At 47.8% G+C, this 18,278-nt stretch overlaps 1 non-coding gene across 1 annotated transcript; it reads right to left on the reverse strand.

Moving 5' to 3' along the window:
- Positions 1 to 12,190: 12,190 nt before the first annotated feature.
- Positions 12,191 to 12,263, reverse strand: TRNAV-UAC (transfer RNA valine (anticodon UAC)). The gene has a single exon. It is a non-coding gene; the product is annotated as a tRNA-Val (tRNA).
- Positions 12,264 to 18,278: the final 6,015 nt, after the last annotated feature.

Consider the following 18,278-nt stretch of genomic DNA (forward strand, 5'->3'; position numbering starts at 1 on the left):
TTTTTTAAACTGTAAGTTCAAAAAACAACAATAACAAAACAAAAACCAAACAAACAAATAAAAATAAATAAGTAAACTGTAAGTTTAATAAGCTGGCCCTATAAGTAAACCAGTTACTGGAGGCATTCTCCCTCCAGAGCGAAAACAAGAGACTTCTGTGGCAGCTGTCGTATATTTCTAGAGATGGGAGTGATTTGGATAGATTGTTTAACGGTAGGGGCGGGGTCTTCACACAGCCCCTAAATCACCAAATGTGACTGCCTGGTCTACATGCACCAGAAGCTGCTATTTGACAGCTTTACTTAGCGAATGGCTTAATCATGGCATTTCCCCCTCGAATTGATGTAAAGGTGACTCCAAGAGCACAAATTCATTGAAAGTGTTTCTGCCACCATCCCCTTCATGTATACATCAAAGAAAATCAAGAGTAGGATGCCCCTGAGGCCATGGCGTGAGCTGGAATGCTCTTCTCCAACTCATGGTGTTGTCTTCTATATTAGTCTGTTCTCTCATTGCTATGAAGAAATACCTGAGACTGCATAATTTATAGAAAACAAGGTTCAATTGGCTCACGGTTCTGCAGGCTGTACAGGTAGCATAGCACCGGCAACAGCTTCTGGGGAGGCTTCCGGGGGCTTCCAATCATGGCGGAAGGCGAAGGGAAGCTGGCGACTGACATGGCGGGAGAGGGAGCGGCGGCGGGGGGCGCATTTTTAAACAACCAGATCTCATGACAACTCACTACTGTGAGGGATCCAACCCCCCGACCCAAACACTTCCCACCACGGCCCACCTCCAACATTGGGGATTACAATTCAACATGAGATTTGGTGGGGACACATACCCAAATTATTTCATCTTTTGTGAAGCCCAACCAGATCCCCCATCCCTGACACGAATTGCTCCTTCTCTGGTATTTCTCTCCTCCATTAGACTGTGAGATCCTTGAGCTTCGGCACTATATTTTAGCTATCCTTTTCAGTGCTCTTTCAGCGAGAAAAACATTAAAGAATGAAGAAAGGGAGGAAAGAGGAAAAGCTTCCAGAGGCTTACAATTCAATATTAACAAGATAATGTGGTGCTGGGCGCGGTGGCTCACGCCTGTAATCCCAGCATTTTGGGAGGCCAAGGCGGGCAGATCACGAGGTCAGGAGTTCAAGACCAGCCTGACCAACATGGTGAAACCCCTGTCTCTACTAAAAATACAAAAATTAGCCCAACATTCCTGGCTAACATGGTGAAACCCCGTCTCTACTAAAAATCCAAAAAAAAATTAGCCAGGCGTGGTGGTGGGCGCCTGTAGTCCCAGGTACTCGGGAGGCTGAGGCAGGAGAATGGCGCAAACCCAAACCCAGGAGGCAGAGCTTGCAGTGAGCAGAGATTGCGCCACTGCACTCCAGCCTGGGCGACAGAGCTAGACTCTGTCTCAAATAAATAAATAAATAAATAAATAAATAAATAAATAAAAACATGGCCAGGCGCAGTGGCCCACACCTGTAATCCCAGCACTTTGGGAGGTTGAGGCAGGCAGATCACTTCAGGTCAGGAGTTCGAGACCAGCTTGGCCAATATAGGGAAACCCCATCCCTACTAAAAATACAAAAATTAGCCTGGCATGTTGGCGAGCACCTGTAGTCCCAGCCTACTTGGGAGGCTGAGGAAGGAGAATCCCTTGACTCCAGGAGGTGGAAGTTGCAGTGAGCCAAGATAGTACCACCGCACTCTAGCCTGGGTCACAGAGGAAGACTCTGTCTCAAAAACAAACAAAAAAACAAAAAACAATTAAAAAATAAGCAAAGAATGTGAATAGACATTTCTCCAAGCAAGATATAGAAATGGCCAATGAACTCATGCAGGGATTACAGGCATGAGCTCAGCTGGGCGCAGTGGCTCATGCCTGTAATCCCAGCAATTTGGGAGGCCGAGGTGGGTGGATCACCAGAGGACAGGAGTTCAAGACCAGCCTGGCCAACATGGTGAAACACCCTCTCTACTAAAAATACAAAAGAATTGGCCGGGTATCGTGGTGCGTGCCTGTAGTCTCAGCTACTCAAGAGGCCGAGGCGGGAGAATTGCTTGAACCCAGGAGGCGGAGGCTGCAGTTAGCCAAGATCACACCACTGCACTCCAGCCTGGGCAACAGAGGGAGACCCTGTCTCAAACAAAACAAAACAAAACAAAAAACTGTAAGTCACTTACTTTAGCTATCTTTTTTGGGTAGTTTTATTTTAAAATCTAAGTCTTGGAACTTGTGATAAAGTTGAGCCTTACACATATTAAATTTTAAACCAGAACTGTATTTAGCTTTGTTTTAGCTTTGAAGAAGTTATCTATCTTTCACCATGGAAAGAGAAGCTGTACTGTCAAAATAGCTCCTCCCCGCTCTCTGCTAAGTGAAAATGTGAAATCTCCCAGCTGACTACTTTCACCTGCATAAGTAATAATTTCCTTCTCTCCTTCTCTCTTCTCTCCTTTCTGTGTAGGGGGACAGAAGCCATATATATATATATATGCACATACAGTTTAGCTGTGTTTGGTAGTCAGAAAGAGTAGTGACTAATTTCAGAGGAGATAAAATAAGAAGCTCTCATATCTTAAAAAAAAAAAAAGTCAAATGTGAGTCTTGATTGTCCTAGGAAACCCCCATTTTCAGGTCGGTGGTTTCTAATGATCTTCTCATCTTGCACGAAGCTCGGTCCAAAGGAGCCACATCGCTGAGGACTTTTGCTCTTCCCTCTTTGGGGACAGAAGCAAACAAAGAGACTATGATTTTCTTTTCTCTTGAGGGATCACCTTTTACAATATTTGCTCTAAATACATACTCTAAATCATAAACCTGAAACCAGGCACAGTGGCTCATGCCTGTAATCCCCACACTTTGGAAGGCTGAGGTGGGAGGATTGAGTGAGCTCAGGAGTTCAAGACCGTCCTGGGCAACACACGGAAACCGCATCTCTACTAAAAATCAAAAAAATTAGCCACGTACAGTGGCATGCACCTGTAGTTCCAGCTACTAAGGAGGCTGAAGCAGGTGTATTGCTTGAGCCCCAGAAGTCGAGGATGCAGTGAGCTGTAATTGCACCACTGAACTCCAGCCTGGTCAACAGAGTGAGACACTGTCCCAAAAAAGAAAAATCATACACCTGGTCTAATTTTGATCAAAGGTTTTTTTGAGCCTTACTATAGGAATAGGCATTTCATTTGTTATATAACATATCATCGAAGATCTTTCCTTGCCAATCTGTCCAGGAGGACAATCTGTGTAGTCATTTGCCCTACGGCGACACAGGCAGCCTGAAACGTGCCTGGTGGAAATTCCTACACTACAGAATGGTATTTTGCTGCTTGCTGAAAATAACTTGTAAAGAAGAGCTGGTTCCAGATGTTTGTGGGTGAAACACGTTGAAAGCCATCTCCGAAAGCCTGCAAAATGATTTGCCTGTGAAGTGGACCACTTCATCTTTGGGTGAAAAGAGGAAATTATTATTTACCCCTAAGGCCTGGGAGGAGTTTTTACTTCAGCTTGTCTCATTTTTGGATGCTGGCAGATGGGAAAAGCCAACAAAATAAATTGGCCGAGGTTGTTGCAATAGGTCACAAAGCTGGGGATATCTGATGGGTGAATTAATGTTACTGTCAGTTGCTTCTCTCTCCCTGACCACTCCTGTCACTTGGAAAAACACGGTAAAGATAAATTAACCCAGGCAGTGCGGAGCTGGCCGTGGCCGATTTATAGTCACGTGAGCTCAGGGTCTGCTGCTGGCTCACTGCCGTTTCAGCCACCTTAGTAAGATCTTTTTTTTTTTTTTTTTTTTTTTTTTTGAGACAGAGTCTCGCTCTGTCACCGAGTCTGGAGTGCACTGGTGTGATCTCGGCTCACTGCAATGTTTGCCTCCCAGGTTCAGGCAATTCTCCCATCTCAGCCTTCTGAGTAGCCGGGACTACAGGTGTGTGCCACCATGCCAGGCTAATTTTTGTATTTTTGATAGAGATGGGGTTACACCATGTTGTCCAGGCTGGTCTTGAACTCCTGAGCTCAGGCCATCCGCCCACCTCGGCCTCCCAAAGTGTTGGGATTATAGGTGTGAGCCACCTCACCCAGACTAGTTCTTTTTTTTTTTTTTCTTTCTTTCTTTAATGGAGTCTCGCTCTGTGGCCCAGACTGGAGTGCAATGGCGCGATCTCAGCTCACTGCAACCTCCATCTCCCGGGTTCAAGTGATTCTCCTGCCTCAGCCTCCTGAGTAGCAGGGATTACAGGCACCCATCACCATGCCTGGCTAATTTTTGTATTTTTAGTAGAGACAGGGTTTCACCATGTTGGCCAGGCTGGTCTAGAACTCCTGACCTCAGGTGATCCACCTGTCTCCGCCTCCCAAAGTGCTGGGATTACAGGCATGAGCCACCACACCTGGCCTCTTTTTTTTTTTTTAGACAGGGTCGTGCTCTGTCACTTGGGCTAGAGTGTAGTGACACAGTATCAGCTCAGTGCAACCTCCACCTCCTGGGCTCAAGCAATCCTCCCACCTCAGCCTCCCAAGTAGATGGAACTAAAGGCAAGCCCCACACGCCTGGCTAATTTTTGTATTTTTTGCACAGACAGAGTTTCGCCATGTTGCGTAGGCTGGTCTTGAACTCCTGGGCTCAAGCGATCTGCTCGCCTCAGCCTCCCAAAGTGCTGGGATTACAGGTGTGAGCCACCGTGTCTGGCCAGCAAGTTCTTTTGTCATGGCAAAATGAAACCAAGTTGAAAACTGAAAAACAAAGCAGGGGGGAAATGTGGTCCTTGCCCGTGGATTGTTCATTGTCATTAGCAACCCACTTTTGGTCCAGATTGATATCTGAACAGTAAAAGTGTCTGGTTATTATTGAACGGGGTGCTTTGTGTGCTGGAAAATGTGAGTCAGACCCCGGAGGGGAAATTCAGCCCCACTGAGAAGTCAAGCATGGTGTCAAGCCAACGAGAAAAGGTCAGTAAATTTCTAGAGTTTTCTTTCACTGTACTATATTCAGGAAACTGGAATGGGAAGTTAAAATTCCAGCCTAGGCATAATCGTCACTGATATTTAAGAGACAGAAAGAAAATTTCCCAACTCTTTGAAGGAAGCTTTGCAAACACAGCCTGATCTCTTTATGTGGAAATGGTCCAGGTAACAGTGTGGACATTTGGAGAAGGTGACGCTCTGTTTACTAAGAGGGCAGGGGGCCAGGTGTATTTTAGGACCCTCATCTATGTGATCTCAGACAAGTTGCTGAGCTTTGCTGAGCCTCAACTGCATTGGATGGTTTTAGCTCTTAAATCTTTTTTTTTTTTTTTTTTTTTTGAGATGGAGTCTCACTCTGTCGTCAAGCTGGAGTGTAGTGGCGCAATCTTGGCTCACTGGAACCTCCGCTTCTGGCCTTTAAGCAATCCTCCTGCCTCAGACTCCTGAGTAGCTGGGACTATAGGCACATGCCACCGCATCCGGCTAATTTTTGTATTTTTAGTAGGGACAGGGTTTTGCCATTTTGGCCAGGCCAGTCTTGAACTCCTGACCTCAGGTGATCCACTCACCTTGGCCTCCCAAAGTGCTGGGATTACAGCCATGAGCCACCTCGCCCGGCCTAGGTCTTAAATCTAAGATATAAAACAATCTGATACTATGGCTCCATGTTCCTATTGGGCAAACCAGGACTCCCCAGAAAGCCACGGAATTACCTTTAATGACAGATTACAAACAAAATAATACTACAGTAACAACTTGTCATCATGTACCTTCTGTGTGTGCCAGGCTTTCCTCTCACAGCCACGTGGCAAGGTAGGTATTGTGACCTTTTTACAAGCAAGACGATTGAAGGTAAGGGGCTAATCCACCTGGGCTGTGATTTATTTATTTATTATTATTTTTTGGATACAGGTTCTCACTCCTGTCGCCCCAGGCTGGAATGCAGTGGCACAATCTCAGCTCACTGCAGCCTTGACTTCCTGGGCTCAGGTGATCCTCCCTCCTTAGCCTCCTGAGTAGCTGGGACTACAAGCACGCACCACCATGCCTGGCAAATTTTTTTTTTTTTTTTGAAACGGGGTGTTGCTCTGTCACCCAGGCTGGAGTGCAATGGTGTGATCTTGGCTCACTGCAACCTCTGCCTCCCAGGTTCAAGCAATTCTCCTGCCTCAGCCTCCCGAGTAGTTGGGATTACAGGCGCGCACCACCATGCCCAGCTAATTTTTGTATTTTTAGTAGAGACAGGGTTTCACCATTTTGGCCAGGCTGGTCTCGAACTCCTGACCTCAGGTGATCCCCCCACCTCAGCCTCCCAAAGTGCTGGGATTACAGGTGTGAGCCACCACACCTGGCCTAATTTAAAAATTTTTTGTAGAGACAGGGTCTCATTGTGTTGCCCAGGCTGATCTCGAGCTCCTGGGCTCAAGTGATCCTCCCTACTAGGCCTCCCATAGGATTATAGGCTTGAGCCACCATGATAGGCCATGCTGTGATTTAAACACAGAGCTCTCTGGTGTGGTCCATCCATTCTACCAACCTGTCCTTTACCGCCCAGAGCCCTGTGGCACACAGGAAAATAACATTTCTTTTTTCTTTCTTTTTTTTTTTTTTGAGACAGAGTCTCCCTCTGTCACCCACACTGGAGTGCAATGGCAGGATCTCAGCTCACTGCAACCTCCGCCTCCCGGATTCAAGCAATTCTACTGCCTCAGCCTCCTGAGTAGCTGGGAATACAGGTGCATGCCACCATGCCCGGCTAATTTTGGTATTTTTAGTAGAGACGGAGTTTCACCATGTTGATCAGGCTGGTCTCGAACTCCTGACCTCGTGATCTGCCCACCTCGGCCTCCCAAAGTGCTGGGATTACAGGCGTGAGCCACCATGCTCGGCCTAGGAAGATGGCATTTCTAGGCCCTCCCAGCATCTGGGTGGAGTCACACACCTAGTGTTGCTAATGGAACATGGCCAGAGTTGAGGCCATTGGCAGGCCTGCCCACAGAAGGGCTGTGTGACAGCTCCTGCTGTCTCTTTCCTCAGTTTGTGTGACTGGAAGCCAAGGAGTCCAAGCTGGTGACACCGCACAGCAGAAGGAGCCTGTGTCCTTGAGTTCACCGCTCAGCGGAAAACCATCTTGGTTCAGGGAAAACCCATGAACCAAGAACATCCACGTCAGACATTTCACAAACGAGAAACAAACATTTACTCTGGTAAGTTCCTGAGATTTTGAGGTTGATTCTTTCAGCAATGATTGAGAATCTGGGTTCCAAATTCAGTTTAACTCATTTTTTTTCCTGTGGTCAGCTAAGAAATAGAGTTCATTTATGCCCTTTCAGAAAGAGCCAAATTGCCACATGGATTAGCATCTCATCTAGGGTTGCCAGACTTAGCAAATAAAAATACAAGACAGGCCAGGTGCAGTGGCTCACACCTGTAATCCCCACACTTTGGGAGGCTGAAGTGGGCAGATCACTTGAGGCCAGGGGTTCGAGACCAGTCTGGCCAACACAGTGAAACCCCCATTTCTACTAAAAAACACAAAAATTAGCCAGGCGTGGTGGTGCACGTCTGTAATCCCAGCTACTCAGGAGGCTGAGGCAGGAGAATTGCTTGAACTCAGGAGGTGGAGGATGCAGTGAGCTGAGATTGTGAACGAGAGCCTGTCTCAAAAAAACGAAAACAAACAACAACAACAAAAATATAAGCCACCTAGTTCAACATGAATTCAGATAAGCCACAAATACTTTTTTAGAATAAATAGGTTTTGTGCAATTATTTGGGACATTACTGATAACAAGAAATAACTCATTGCTTACCTGAAATTCAAACATAACCAGGGGTCTGGCATCTTACTTGGCCAGCCAAGTCTCATGCTATCACATCCACATCTTGACTCTGCTCAGAAAGAGCTGCCCAACTTCTCCACCAATCAACTTCCTTCCATTCCTCAAGTCCTGGCCCTCATTCCACTTTCTCCAGGAAGACTTCCCTTCCAGCCTCGCCTTTCTAGCTCTCTGGTAGTCCTTATCACACTGCACTTGTCTTATGGTGATGCCAGTCTTGCTCTTCTTGTATTATTATTGTTGTTATTAATATTAGAGATAGAGTCTTGTTCTGTCTTCCAGGCTGGAATGCAGTGGTACAATCACGGCTCACTGCAGCCTCGACCTGGGTTCAAGCGATCCCCCCCCGCTTCAGTCTCCTGAAGCTGGGACTACAGGTGTGCACCACCATGCCTGGCTGATTTTTTATTTCTTGTAGAGACAGGGTCTCCCTATGTTGCCCAGGCTGGTCTCAAACTCCTGGGTTCAAATAATCTTCTTTGAGCCTCAGCCTCCCAAATTGCAGGGATTACAGGTGTGAGCCATTGTGCCCAGCCCTGGCTCTTCTTGTTTTTGTTTGTTTGTTTTTTGAGATGGAGTTTTGCTCTTGTCACTGGAGTGCAATGGTGTGATATCGGCTCACTGCAACCTCCGCCCCCTGGGTTCAAGCAATTCTCCTGCCTTAGCCTCCCAAGTAGCTGGGATTACAGGCGCCCATCACCACGCTCGGCTAATTTTTTTGTACTTTTAGTAGAGATGAGGTTTTGCCATGTTGGCCAGGCAGGTCTCAAACTCCTGACCTCAGGTGATCCACCTGCCTCGGCCTCCCAAAGTGCTGGGTGTGAGCCACCACACCCGGCCCTGGCTCTTCTTTTAGAGGTTGATTCTTGAAGGTGAAGACAGACTCTTTGTTCGCTGCTCCTCCCCTGTATCATTCATTCATTCAGCAAACATCCACAGAGCATCTCCTCCACGCCTGGCACACAGCAGGCATGGACACTGCTCTTGGGGACCTTCCAGTTTTGTAGGAAAGGATGCTATTCAAAAACCATATGAACGAATATTGTCAATACCTGGAAGGAATGTTACAGAGTGCTGAGAGAATTTGTCAGGAAGGGCCTGCTTTTATTTGTTGATATTTATTTACTTATGGTAGAGACGGGGTCTTGCTATGTTGCCCAGAATGGTCTTGAACTCCTGGGTTCAAACGATCTTCCCACCTCGACCTCCCAAAGTGCCTGGCCTGATTTTTAGTTTTAATCCTTTGTTTTTATTTTTATTTTTTTAGAGACAGGGTCTCATTCTGCTGCCCAGGCTGGCGTGAAATGGTGCAATCATAGCTCACTGCAGTGTTGAATTCCTGGGCTGGAGCAATCTTCCCATCTGAGTCTCGAGTAGCTGGAATTACAAACATGTGCCACTACGCATAGCTTTATTTACTGATTTTCTTTTTTATTTACTGGTTTTCTTTTTTTTTTTTCTTTTTCGAGACAGAGTCTTGCTCTGTCACCCAGGCTGGAGTGCAGTGGCGCGATCTCAGCTCTCTGCAACCTCTGCCTCCCAGGTTCAAGCAATTCTGCCTCAGCCTCCTGAGTAGCTGGGATTACAGGCATCTGCCACCACAGCCGGCTAATTTTTGTATCCTTTTTTTTTGTTGTTGGAGATGGAATCTTGCTCTGTCACCCAGGCTGGAGTGCAGTGGCACAATCTCGGCTCACTGCAAGCTCCGCCTCCCGGGTTCACGCCGTTCTCTCGCCTCAGCCTCCGGAGCAGCTGGGACTAAGGGCGCCCACCACCACACCCGGCTAATTTTTTTGTTCGTTTGTTTTTTAGCAGAGACGGGGTTTCACCGTGTTAGCCAGGATGGTCTCAAACTCCTGACCTCGTGATCCGCCCACCTTGGCCTCCCAAAGTGCTGGAATTACAGGCGTGAGCCACCACACCTGGCCTATTTATTGATTTTTTACAACCACTTTATTGAAGTATGAGTGACATACAAATCTGCGCATATTTAGTGTATACAGCTTGATGAGTTTGGGGATAAGTATGCACCCGTGAAACCATCACCAAAATCTATGTTAGAAACATACCCATGACCTCCAAAGGATTTCTCCTGCCATCTTTATTATTATTATTATTTTATTTATTTATTTATTTTTTTGAGACGGAGTCTTGGTCTGTCGCCCAGGCTGGAGTGCAGTGGTGCCATCTCGGCTCACTGCAAGATCCTCCTCCCGGGTTCACATCATTCTCCTGCCTCAGCCTCCCGAGTAGCTGGGACTACAGGCACCCGCCAACATGCCCAGCTAATTTTTTTGTATTTTTAGTAGAGACGGGGTTTCACTGTGTTAGCCAGGATGGTCTTGATCTGCTGACCTCGTGATCCGCCTGCCTTGGCCTCCAAAAGTACTGGGATTACAGGCGTGAGCCACCGCGCCCGACGTATTTTTTATTATTATTGTGATAAAAATACTGCAATGATCAGAATGTTTGTGTTCACAGGTGGAACAATTCATAGGTGGAAACCCTAACTCCCAAGGTGACGGTATTAAGAGGCGGAGCCTTTGGGAGGTGATGAGGTCATGAGAGTGAGGCCCCCATGAATGGGATTCGTGCTTTTTTTTTTTTTGAGACAAAGCCTTGCTGTGTCGCCCAGGCTGGAGTGCAATGGTGCAATCTCAGCTCACTGCAACCTCTGCCTCCCGGGTTCAAGCGATTCTCCTGCCTTAGCCTTCCGAGTAGCTGGGACTACAGGCGTGCATCACCGTGCCCAGCTAATTTTTGTATTTTTAGTAGAGATGGAGTTTCACTATATTGGCCAGACTGGTCTCAAACTCTTGACCTCATGATCTGCCCGCCTCGGCCTCCCAAAGTGCTGGGATTACGGGCGTGAGCCACTGTGCCCTGCCAGGTTTGCTGTTTTTAGATGCCACATATGAGTGAGATCTTACAGTGTTTGTCTCTCTGAGCCTGGCTTGTCTCACCCTAACATCACGTCCTGCAGCTTCATCCATGTTGGCACAAGTGACGTGACAGGATTTCAGGAAGGATTTTTAGAGTGGAGTCAGCGATGGTTCCTGTCCACGGAGAGACATTCAGGCTGTGGCAAGAAGGGCGAACAGGAATCAAACTCATGACAAGTTGAGAAAAGAAATTTCCAGGAAGACACTGAGGTGGAAGGAAATCGGCTTGCTGCGTTTTGTTTGAGGAACTGAAAGGAGGCCTGGGGCGTGAAGAGAGGGTGAGTGAGAGGCGTCTGCGGTGAGAGACTGGGCTGTCCCTCTGGCCTCCTTGGCAGTTCTACCCTGAGAAGTAAGAGGCAGGGAGGGGCACAAGCTAATCTGTTTCTGGCTTTCCCAGGCTGCTCTGTGAGAGTCACAGAAAGGGAAGTACAAAAGCAGAAGTAGGCTGGGCACGGTGGCTCACGCCTGTAATCCCAGCAGTTTGGGAGGCTGAAGCGGGTGGATCACTTTAGGTCAGGAGTTCAAGACCAGCCTGGCCAACATTGTGACCCCCCCCACCTCTACTAAAAAAAAAACAAAAATTAGCCGGGCGTGGTGGCAGGTGCTTGTAGTCCCAGCTACTCGGGAGGCTGAGGCAGAAGAGTCGCTTAAACTCAGGAGGTGGAGGTTGCAGTGAGCCGAAATCACACCCTCTGCACTCCAGCCTGGTGACAAAGTGAGACTGTCTCAAAAACAAAAACAAAAGAAAACAAAAAAGTAGGGCCGGGTGTTGTGGCTCACACCTGTACTCCCAGCACTTTGGGAGGCCGAGGAGGGCAGATTACCTGAGGTCGGGAGTTGGAGACCAGCCTGACCAACATGAAGAAACCACATCTCTACTAAAAACACAAAATTAGCCGGGTGTGGTGGCACATGCCTGGAATCCCAGCTACTCGGGAGGCTGAGGCAGGAGAATCGCTTGAACCCAGGAGGCGGAGGTTGCGGTGAGCTGAGATCACGCCATTGTACTCCAGCCTGGGTAACAAGAGCAAAACTCTGTCTCAAAAAAAAAAAAAAAAAAAAAAGTGGAAGTAGCAAGGCCAGTGATGAGGCCATCCCAGTAACTCAGCCAAGGGAAACATGGCAGAGCCCATGTCTGAAAGGTGCTCCCGCATTTCCACTCCCACCTGTTCTTCCAGAACTTTACCACTCCCATCAAGAGGTGGAGTCTACCTCCCTCACCTTGAACCCGGGCGAGACTTTGACTGCCTTGACAAATGGATGTGGCAAAGCGACGCTGCATGACTTACTTTTTTTTTTTTTTTTGAGATGAGTTTCACACAGTCTCAGCTCACTGCAACCTCTGCCTCTGGGTTCAAGTGATTCTCCTGCCTCAGCCTCCCGAGGAGCTAGGATTACAGGCGGGAAAACAACAGACCACACCATGGTTCCACTGGGGCTTGAACCCAGGACCTTCTGCGTGTAAAGCAGATGTGATAACCACTACACTATGGAACCACAGGCTATGTGAGTTTCAAAGCTAGACTATGAGGCTATGAGGCTGGGCACAGTGGCTCACACATGTAATCCGAGCACTTTGGGAGGCCAAGGTGGGTAGATCACCTGAGGTCAGGAGTTCGAGACCAGCCTGGGCAACATGGCAAAACTCCATCTCTACTAAAAATACAAAAAAAAAAAATTAGCCAAGCGTGGTGGCATGTGTCTGTAGTTCCAGCTACTTGGAAGGTTGAGGCAGGAGAATTGCTTGAACCAGGGAGGCAGAGGTTGCAGTGAGCTGAGGTCGTGCCACTGCACTCCAGCCTGGGCAACAGAGCGAGACCCTGTCTCAAAAAAATAAATAAATACATAAATAAAGTTAGGCTATGACAGGCAATATGGCCTTGCCTGGCGCTCCCTCCCTCTCAGCTCACACCAGCCCACATGGAGAGACCGAGGGAGAGGCCCATGTGAGGAGGAACTGAGGTCGTCAGCCAGCAGCATCTGCCAGACACGGGTGATTTCAGCCTTCAAATCTTCCAGCTGCAAGCCCCAGTCCCTGGGAGCAGAGACAAGCCATCGCTGCTGGACCCTGTCTGAATTCCTATACATAGAATCCATGAGCATAACAAACGGCTGCTTTACACGGCTAGATTTGGGGGTAATTTGCTGTGCAGCCACAGTACCTGGAACAAGAGGACAATGGCTGGAGTTGCCTAGTGGCTGTCGGTGGGCTTGTTGAAAGTGGACCTATTTGAGATGCTGAATAGAAACTGAATTAACAAGATGTAGTCATGAAAGGGAAGAAAATGTCTTAATTATAAAAAAATTATAAAGACCCAGCCAGGCGTGATGGCTCATGCCTGTAATGCACTTTGGGAGGCGGGCGGATCACCTGAGGTAGGGAGTTTGAGATCAGCCTGACCAACATGGGGAAACCCCGTCTCTACTAAAAATACAAAATCAGCTGTGCGTGGTGGTGGGCGCCTGTAATCCCAGCTACTCAGGAGGCTGACGCACAAGAATTGCTTGAACCCAGGAGGCAGAGGTTGCAGTGAGCCGAGATTGTGTCATTGCACTCCAACCTGGGCAACAAGAGTGAAACTCCGTCTCAAAAATAAATAAATAAATAAACAAATATAAAGATACAGACCAGGCACGGTGGCTTACGCCTGTAATTCCAGCACTTTGGAAGCTGAGGTGGGTGGATTGCTTGAGGCCAGGAGTTTGAGACCAGCCTGTCCAACATGGTGAAACCCCGTCTCTACTAAAAATACAAAAATTAGCCAGGTGTGGTGGCACACACCTGAGTGTGTGTGTACCAGCTTCTCAGGAGGCGGAGGCATGAGAATGGCTTGAACCCAGGAGGCGGAGGTTGCAGTGAACCGAGGTCGTGCCACTGCACTTCCATCCCCAGGGAGGGAAGGAGAAAGAGAAAAAGTAGGAAAAGGGGCTAAAAATGGTGCTCGTCTCACCGCTTTCTTCAGTTGAGCTCTTCTTGGTCTTGCGCTGGTAACTTGATGATTTTCATTCGCCTTTGACGACTCAGCCCCTTAAGCCAAAGAGGCTCACCTGGTGCTACTCAGCCTGGGCAACAGAGGGAGACTATGTCTCAAAAAAAACAAAAAACAAAAAACAAATACAAATAAAGATATGAAGGCAGGCCCAGTTAGAATACATTTTTGAAAATACTTCTTTACATTTTTAATGACGCATGCATTTCATATTGAGAGCTTCATTCTTTCGGTTTAATAATTTGATCCTTGTTAAAATGCAGACAATTGGCTGGGCATGGTGGCTCATATCTTTGGGAGGCTGAGGTGAGCAGATCACTTGAGCCCAGGAGTTTGAGACCAGCCTGGGCAACATGGTGAAACCCTGTCTCTACTAAAAAAAATACAAAAATATAATTAGCTAGGTGTGGTGGTGCATGCCTGTGGTCCCAGCTACTTGGGAGGCTGAGGTAGGAAGATCGCTTGAACTCAGGAGTCAGAGGCTGCAGTGAGCCGGGATCACACCCCTGCACTCCAGCCTGAGTGACAGTGAAATCCTGTCTCAAAAAAAAAAAAAAAAAAAAAAAATGCAGACAACTCAAGGATTGATAAAATTTGAAATTTTTTCATTAACACCTTAGCATGAATGAAGACTGAAATCTAGTTTTCTTTTTGATAAAGACAATGGAGGCGTCCAAGGGCTAAGGACATACATCCCCAGGGAGGGAAGGAGAAAGAGAAAAAGTAGGAAAAGGGGCTAAAAATGGTGTTCGCCTCACTGCTTTCTTCAGTTGAGCTCTTCTTGGTCTTGTGCTGCTAACTTGATGATTTTCATTCGCCTTTGACGACTCAGCCCATTAAGCCAAAGAGGCTCACCTGGTGCTACTGTTACTCACAATGGCTCACGCGTGTTGGGTGCACGTGCTGGGCCAAGCATCATGCACACTGTAAGGTACATAGATGTGCTTTGGTCAAGGTAGAGACCGAGGCGGATATACAGGCCTGCACGACTCAGTGAGTTTGGTGCGCAGGCGCACACCTCCGCTTGTTACATAACCTGTTTGTGTAAGTTCATACTTGGCTCTGAGCCACTATTGTCTGTAAAAGGTATAACTGCCCTGCTGACGCCGTACAGGTGCTTTTGAGGCTCAGCTTGGCTCGACATGGCTTGATGTGGTGGGTGCGCTGGCGCCCAGAGAAAGGGAGACAGCCAAAGCTGTCCATCTTGTAGACAGACAGGAGGGAGCCGGGACACAGCTCTGCTTGCTTGTGCCAGAGAAAGAAAGAGTTAAGCTGCTGACCCTGAAGGCAAGGGAGAGCCGGGGGTCGCAGGAGCCACAGAGCCAAAGCAAATAGCAGAGATAAAGGTGGACAGGGTGAGAGAGCTAATGTGAGTAAGCTGCTAATAAAAAGCCATTGATGAGAACTGCTGCTGAATAAAACCATATTCACCTGCCTAGGCCCCCTGCACCAAAGCGTTTCTGCTCATCCACCCCACTCACCTTGGACTTCAGCATGGGCTGGACCTGGACCGGGGTCTGACACACACCAACTCAGTTAATCCTCACAGTAAACCTGGGAAGGAGGCGCCATTTTGCCCATCGTTTACCAGGACACTGAGAGGCAGGGAGTGTGACCTGCATGAGGTCACTTGGAGCATCACTGTAGGGGACTAACCCCCTACACGGCTATGCGGCCTTGTTCTCTGCTCCGAATGCCATCTTCACAGATTGTTCTCATGTCCCTTACAACTGCGTATCTATAAATAAGTGGATTTGCTCTCTGGTCTCTAAGACTTTAAAAGCTAAGGTTAAGGAGTGTGTGTGTTAGGGGAAGGGTGGGGACAGCAGCAAAGACTTGCACAGATAATTGTCCCCAAATAGTCTCAATGAAGGCACCTCTGATAAGGGTATATGGCAAAGCCCTGAACCATCCCTAAATTTCAATTTTCTTCTAGCAGTCATATGACTGATCTATGGTCAGGAGGATGTGAACAGAAATGATCTACATGCCTTCTGAAAAAAAGGGCATGCATAGCCTCCCTTTCATTCTTTTTTTTTTATTTTATTTTTTTCGAGACAGGGTCTCACTCTGTCTCCCAGGCTGGAGTGCAGAGATGCAATCTCAGCTCACTGTAATCTCTGCCTCCCGGGTTCAGGCGATTCTCCTGCCTCAACCTCCCAAGTAGCTGGGAGTACAGGTGTGTGCCACCATGCCCAGCTAATTTTTGTTTGTTTTGAGATGGAGTTTCGCTCTTGTTGCCCAGGCTGGAGTGCAATGGCATGATCTCGGCTCACTGCAACCTCTGCCTCCCAGGTTCAGGAGATTCTCCTGCCTCAGCCTCCCGAGTAGCTGGGACTACAGGCATGTGCCACCATGTCCGGCTAATTTTGTATTTTTAGTAGAGATGGGGTTTTTCCATGTTGGTCAGGCTGCTCTCCAAGTCCCGACCTCAGCTGATCCACCCATCTCACCCTCCCAGAGTGCTGGGATTACAGGCAGGAGCCACGGTGCCCAGCCTAATTTTTGTATTTTTAGTAGAGGCAGGGTTTCACCATGTTGGCCAGGCTGGTCTCGAACTTCTGGCCTCAAGTGATCCACCTGCCTCAGCCTCCCAGAGTGCTGGGATTACAGGTGTGAGCCACTGCGCCCGGCCCTCCCCTTCATTCCTGTTCCCCTCCACAGGTTGGGGAGCAATCTTGGACCACATGGAAAAGGACAACCTACTCAGGACGGCAGAACAACCAGCAGAAGGAACCGGGGGGCTGACACCTGGGGCTGGTTGAGCTCATCTGTAGTTGGCTATGCCCAGACTCTTATGTGGGAAAGAAAAGAAACTTTGGTTTAGTCCACTGTTATTTTTTGGTCTTTATTTAGAGACAGGGTCTCACTCAGTCACCTAGGCTGGAGTGCAGTGGTGTGATCATAGCTCACTGCAGCTGTGAACTCCTGGGCTCAAGGCATCCTCCAGCCTCAGCCTCCCAAAGTGCTGGGATTACAGGTGTGAGCCACCCCACCTCCATCTAATATTAAATCACAAAATGGAATTATCTAAGTCTGTATCAGCTGGAAGAGAGGAAAGGATGTGGTAGACCCAGGGCTCTGTGTTCAAGGGGCAGGACGAGCCACAAGCTGGATTTTGTTCCTACGTCTTTTGCGTTCATTTCCCTTTTAGCTAATTGTGGATTTTCAGCAACACTGGGAAAAATAAAGACCATGCATGTTGTAGGCTGGCACAGGTGGAAGCTCTAGAACTCTGAGAGCTGCTTTAAAGGTACCACATACTGTAATCTAAATAGAAACACCCTATCATATCCAAGGAATCTGTGCCATCCCACTCCCAGCATTGTAGTGAGTGCCTGTGTATGCCTGTATCTACTCACAAGAGCTCTTTTTTTTTAAAGGAGCAATAAAGGAGATTATTTCTGCTGTGCTGTAGTCTTTTTTTTTACTTATAAATGTATAACCCAAATTTTATTGTCATTATTTGAAATTATGTGTAGAGCTAATTTACCCAATATAAAAAGGACTCTTACAAATCAACAAGACAAAACAATGGTCAAAAGATAAAGCAAGAACTGGTTTCATTAATGGCCCCAATCAATGGCCTCTGTGTCCAGTCCTGTGGGTTCTGCCCCCTACACTAATTCTGGGCATGACCATGCCTTGCTTTGGCCAATGGGATGGAAGCATCTACACAAACAGAGCGGAGACTGGAAAGCACATTTAAGTCTCTTTCCTCTCTTGAATCTCTGCCACTGTCATGAAAAATAAGCCTGGGCTAGCCGAATGGAGAGACCATGGGGAGCAGAGCCAGCTTGATCCACCCAAGGCCATCCTATACCAGCTCAGCAACCCACTGGCTGACGCAGGAGTGAGCCCAGCTGCGAGCAGCAAAGCCACCCAGATGCCCTACAGACTCCTGTTTCAACCCAGTGAGCTTTGGGGTGGTCTGTCATTTAGTAACAGCTAACTGATACAGGTAAAAATAGGAAAAAGGGCTATAATGGCCAAAAAACAAATCTAAAGATCTTCAATCTGATTGAGAAATGCCAAGGCCGGGTGTGGTGGCTTATGCCTGTAATCCCAACACTTTTGGAGGCCAAGGTGAAAGGACTGCTTAAGGCCAGGAGTTCGAGACCAGCCTGGCCAACACAGTGAGACCCCTCCTACAAAAGTGGAATCTCTACATAAATTTTAAAAATTAGCTGGGCGAGCTGGTGCGTGCTTGTGGTCCCAGCTGCTCAGGAGGCTGAGAAGGGAGGATTGCTTGAGCCTAGGAGGTCGAGGCTGCAGTGAGCTATGGTCACACCACTGCACTCCAGTCTGGGCAAGAGAACAGGACCCCGTCTCTAAAAAAAAAAAAAAAAAAAAAGAAATGCACAATTAAAATCATGAGATAGTACATCATGTTAGTGGACATTAAAAGTGTGATACCATGGCCAGGCGCAGTGGCTCATGCCTGTAATCCCAGCACTTTGGGAGGCCGAGGCTGGTGGATCACCTGAGGTCAGGAGTTCGAGACCAGCCTGGCCAACATGGC

Source organism: Pan troglodytes, chromosome 8 (assembly GCF_028858775.2).
Source record: "Pan troglodytes isolate AG18354 chromosome 8, NHGRI_mPanTro3-v2.0_pri, whole genome shotgun sequence".
Taxonomy (NCBI): Eukaryota; Metazoa; Chordata; class Mammalia; order Primates; family Hominidae; genus Pan; species Pan troglodytes.